This window comes from Neophocaena asiaeorientalis, unplaced genomic scaffold (assembly GCF_003031525.2).
Source record: "Neophocaena asiaeorientalis asiaeorientalis breed wild unplaced genomic scaffold, Neophocaena_asiaeorientalis_V1.1 scaffold32, whole genome shotgun sequence".
Classification (NCBI taxonomy): Eukaryota; Metazoa; Chordata; class Mammalia; order Artiodactyla; family Phocoenidae; genus Neophocaena; species Neophocaena asiaeorientalis.
Window position 1 is genome coordinate 1,067,326 of NW_020185327.1, and position 5,676 is coordinate 1,073,001.

Below are 5,676 nucleotides of genomic sequence, written 5' to 3' on the forward strand. Positions count from 1 at the left end.
GATGCATCAGATTCCGCAGGTTAAGGGCTCAGCCCTACAAGATTGCCCCCCTCCCGCCCACCTCTGATGCCAATCACAAGTCCAGGTTGTCACCTGTGCTTCTGACCAACAGATTATAGATGGGAGGTTCCAACAATCCCCTCCTTGGGTTCAATTAATTTGCTAGAGCAGCTCACAGAATTCAGAGAAACATTTTATTTACTAGATTAATGGTTTATTATAAAAGGATATAACTCAAGAACAGTCAGATGGAAGAGGTGCAGAGGGCGGGGTGTGGGGAAAGGATTCTCTGAGCACCCCTGTCCTCCTGTCAATAGTACTGAGCACTGACTCGACCAAGATACTTTCCACTGTGAGGGGCTGACCTAGTAAACGGGAGTTTGTTGGTTTGTGTCCCTGGGAAATGCAGAGGCACATCTTAACTGCAGCACAGCTGGATCCTGGACCCAAGGATGCCATCAGGCTCGTCTCTTTTTCTTTGGTTGGATTTATATCCATCCAACTCTCTTCTCTTGCCTGTCAGCTTTGTTCTCAGGAAAGCTCTATTTATGTAGGTCCCAAATGGCCACTAGCAGCTCCTGGTCAAGTTCTTCTCTGTCCAAGTCATTCCAGCGAATGTCTCGGGATTGAGTGTTTTCTGTCCTGGATTAGGTCACATGCCCAGCCCTGGACCAGATTCTGTGACTCTGACTGGCCAGCCCAGGGTCATTCACCCACCTCTGTGTCAGAAGGCATAGGAGTGGGAATTCCAAAGGGGGATTCAGATGGAGTGTAGATGGGGGAATGATTCTGGGCAGGCAGATACTACAGATGTCCACTGTGGTCACCTGCCATGCGCCAGGACGGGGCTCTGAGCTCTACAGCCACAGATCAACCCCTCTTCAAAGCATCCCTAGATTGTATTCATCGTCATTTTCCAGATAAGAAAACTAAAGCTTAGAGTGCTTGAGTCTCCTGTCCACATTTCCACTGCAAGTACAGGGTCAAGCTGGATTCAAACCAAGTCTTATTTCCCAAAAGGGACAAAAGTTCCTCAGTGGTGCTGGTGCCTGTGAGCCACTCCACAGCCTTTGGCAGAGTCTGGCTCTCCCAGCACAAAGCAGCTCATACCCTGTGTCTGCTAATGGAAAGCATTAGCACGCACACGCGTGCACACACACACACACGCACACGCACACGCACACGCACACAGTTCAACTAAGGTTATTCCAATTTGAGCCATAAGACAATGTCTCCTTTGTGATTCCTATTTATGACTCCAACAGAAATTAAGGACTCACTGTCTTAAGGTCTCCCTCCGTCCCTTCAGAGCCAAGGGACCATTTGATGATCTCTGCTCCCTTCATCAACCCCCCTGCAGCCACTCAGTCTGAAGGCAGATCCCTGGTCCTCATAAAGTGAGGCAGAGAACAAAGCAGGGATGAGAAGTGGCAGGAGGGACTGAGCGACAGGGGCCGTGAGCCTGGCTGCTTCTCCATCCTGCCTGTGCCAAGGGCACAGACTGGGCTACCTGCACAGCCTCGGCCAGGGCACTGCACCTCTCTGTCCCAGGCTTCTCCTGAGTGGAAAGATGGAGGTATCAGGAGCTGCCCCTTGAGTGGCTACAAGGATTAAACGCCCCGATACGCATAGCGTGCTCAGAGGCCAGCATGTGGTGGGCTCACAATAAACTCAGCTCGGCAATATTGACGCAGAAAACTCGGCCTCTGTGCACCGGTGCCGAACTGAATCTTGGAGACAGAGTGTTGGGTGAAGTAGAAAAGAATAGCTTTATTGCTTTGCCAAGCAAAGGGGGGCACAGCAGGCTCATGCCTCTCAAAACTGTGTCCCAACCCAGGAGGATTTGGTGAGGAGTTTTACAGCAGTGGTTCAAGGGCCGGGTTGCTGATAAGCACCAGGGTCAGTGCAGGGCCTGCACTCCTTTAATCTGGCCTCAGGTGGTCTCCTGATGAGATTCTCTGGTTCTCAAGGCTGTCAAACTGTGACTTCTCTCTGGAATGAAGAATGCTTCATCAAGTAGTTAACATCTTCCATTTGTTGGGGTTTTAGCTCTGCAGAAGAGCTCAGAGATATTGTCATGTGTACCAGCTGAGATGGAACCAGGGCCCTGCCCCCAAAGCTGTGCTGTTGTTTCTTTGGACTGCTCCTCCCTTATCTCTGCACACCCTCCCTTCCCTGATTAACAAGCGTCTGAAAGCCTTCCATGCCCAGGAGCCCAACAGGGTCCCGCTCAGTTTCAGTATCATCAGAGATAGGACCAAGAACTGGAGCAGAAGCGTGGCCTGGACACACAGACGGGAGGATCCCAGAGAAAGCGGGACCCTATGGCCAGGCAGAGACATTCCAGACCAAGGAATCCTGCTCAATCTCTGGGAGAAAAGATGGACTTGGGGCGACCTGTGCATACAGGCACCCTCTGCATGGAGGTCAGGCCCTCCCAGCACCTACCCCAGCCCAGACTTTTAGGAGAGCAGCCAGGGAACATGAGGGCTCTGAGAATACCAAATCCCCCCTCTGACCTTTAAGAAGAAACAGACCCGGTCGGCCGCCGCTGCCACTGCCGCCAATGCTCCAACCTGTTCCGTGCGGCCCACGCAGGCCCCGCGGCGGCCATGATGATCCATGGCTTCCAGAGCAGCCACCAGGACTTCTCCTTCGGGCCCTGGAAGCTGACGGCGTCCAAGACCCACATCATGAAGTCAGCGGATGCGGAGAAGTTAGCTGATGAATTGCATATGCCATCTCTCCCTGAAATGATGTTTGGAGACAACGTTTCAAGAATCCAGCATGGCTCTGGCTTTGGGATTGAGTTCAATGCTACAGATGCATTAAGATGTGTGAACAACGACCAAGGAATGTTTAAACTAGCCTGTGCCAAAGAGTGGCAGGAAAGCAGGACAGAGGGTAGCACTCTGAGGAATTTATTAAACCGTATGCTTGGACCTATACACAGATTATAAGGGAACATTACTTGGAGAATCACTTAAGCTAAAGGTTGTACCTACAACAGATCATATAGATATAGAGAAATTGAAAGCCAGAGAACAGATTAAGTTTTTTGAAGAAGTTCTCCTGTTTGAGGATGAACTTCACGATCATGGAGTTTCAAGCCTGAGTGTGAAAATTAGAGTAACGCCTTCTAGCTTTTTCTTGCTGTGGTGGTTTTTCTTGAGAATTGATGGGGTGCTTATTAGGATGAACGACACAAGACTTTACCATGAGGTATCTATTCTCATTTAATGAAAGTACTAACTGACATTGGGTTTGTTCGCATTGTTACATTGTCAGTCTGACAGTTTGAAATGCAGTAACGCTTTATATTATATGGCTATTTGTCTAACCTTTAAGATCGGGTGTGTCATATTCACTGCTGACTGCACAGTTATCGAAACATTACATCTTCTTTTCCAAAAGTTCTACGAGTTGAACATGTTTTCCAAAAGACACTCCCTGGTAAAGGGGAGTCTGATGCTTTTTAAAAACCTCTGAAACTTAATCTGTTTAAGAAAACTGTCCCTTAACACTTACTTTTTTTGTGGTATGTGTTGTTTATGTAATGTCCTGATATTAGAAATACCAATCTCATGGCCTCCAGAAATTTTTATTACACAATTATTTTGATAGTTGTTTTAATGTTTGAAAGCTCTGTGCTCCATTTCAAGGAACTGTTAACATACGAAGTTTTCAAAAAAATAAGTGAAGAAGGTGGGGGAGAGGCTTAAATTGAGTCATGAAAATTCTTCTTGTAGCTTTATAGCAGCTTATCCTTTTTGAATATGTTTTCAAAAAAATAAGTGAAGAAAGTGGGGGGGAGGCTTAAATTGAGTCATGAAAATTCTTCTTGTAGCTTTATAGCAGCCTATCCTTTTTGAATGAATTTTTAACATCATATTTGTGATCATATAGAATGACAAATGAGAGAAGAAACCACTAGTATCAGTCAGGGTAATCGTAGTAATAGTTAACCCTCGTAACAACCCTATGAAATAGATGCTATTATTATCTCTGTTTTATAGCTGAGACAACTAAGGCAAAGACAGATTAAGTAATTTTCCCAAGTTATACAGTTAATAGGTGGCAGAACTGGAATTTAAGCCCAGTAAGATGTGATTGGATTGGTATCTTCCTAAATCCTGCACTTTCTTTTTCCTTTGAAATAACATCGTCACTGTGATGGATATTTTTCTTTTTAAAAATGATAGTAAAGTACTAAAACTAAGCTATACTTTACTCCCTCAGAAAAAATGAAATCTAAATTTTTAGAAATGCTTATACTTTAGCTCAAACGATATTGACTTTTTTTTTCAGAATTTATCCTCAAAAGATTCTTACATACAGTAACCCACAAATATTAATCAGGCAGCTGTATAGAGTTGTATATATATAAATAGTCATGGCAATGCTATTGTTTATAATAGCTAAAAGGAAAGAAGGAAGGTGCTATAATGCCCCTTGAATGAGCATTGATTAAATGGCCATTTATATCCTGTTGGCCTACAACAAATAGACTTCCAGATATTTCTCCAGCAAAGTTGGATTTATTCGGGATCAGCAGAAAATTGCAATTCAGGTCTGCAACCATGGTGGGCCATGTGCAAGTCCCCACACGGCAAGGGAAGGAGAAGGCTTTTATAGAGAAGAAAAGGAAAATGGGAGTGCTATCATAAACAGAGAATCCATGACTTTCCATTGGTTGAGTCCTTGCCAGGAAATAAAAGGAGTCTTTCTTTTTTCTGTTGGGTTCTGCTATGGTTGCTGGGTATGAGAGCTCCCCATTCTAGTCTCCCAAATCTGTTTAATTGAGGTTTCTGTTTGTGAATTTTTTTACAGTCCATACAGTAGAAAAATATGCATCCATTAAAATTAATGGCAGAAAGTTGTTTAACTGATTTGGAAACATGCGCATATTAATGTTGACTTTTAAAATGCAAGTATGATCTATATAAGATTTTATGTAGAGATTCCTAAATGTTAAGGGTAGTATTATCTATAGAGATTGTGACTGCTGATGATTTATACTCTATACGTTTATTGTATTTGATTTTTTAACAATGAGCATTAATCTGTTTTGTTGATATAAAAGATTGAAACTTTAAGGGAGCATAATCTTGTGATTTTTCTTTAATTAAATAATGTTTTACCAAAAAAGAAAAAAAAAGAAAAAGTAACAGACCCCAGTCCTGTAAATCCAACAGGATGCTATCAGCCAGCTTCTCCCTCCCATACTAGGACTGATCCGCTGACCATAGTGTTCTCTGAGCCCAGACCAGAGGCCTTCTGATGGGGAAATATGTATGTATTAATAAATAACTCTATATAAACACTACGTATGTATCTACACATATATACATCTGTACATTGTATGTGTGTATATATACATACATATCATATACATATATTATAATTGTATTATACATAGATACACATATACATATAGTCAGATACTATACATTATCAAACAATGATCAAGAGATATTTGAACAAAACATGAATGAAGGGAAGGATCCAGCCATTCACAGATCTGAGCTTCTCTCTCTTATGCCCTTCCTATGTGCTTCACTCATCTATAGGCAAAAATGTTGGCTGTCAGGCCTTGCTCATCCTCAACCTCTGTACCCTACTTTCCCTGTATCTGGGTGCACTTTACCCTCTCCCCTCTTACCCTTCCCACTCAGG

The 5,676-nt window shown here is 43.5% G+C and overlaps 1 pseudogene; it reads left to right on the top strand.

Annotated features, from left to right (window-relative positions):
- The first annotated feature begins 2,612 nt into the window (after positions 1-2,612).
- LOC112392709 (TIP41-like protein) lies at positions 2,613-3,240 on the top strand (annotated as a pseudogene).
- Positions 3,241-5,676: the final 2,436 nt, after the last annotated feature.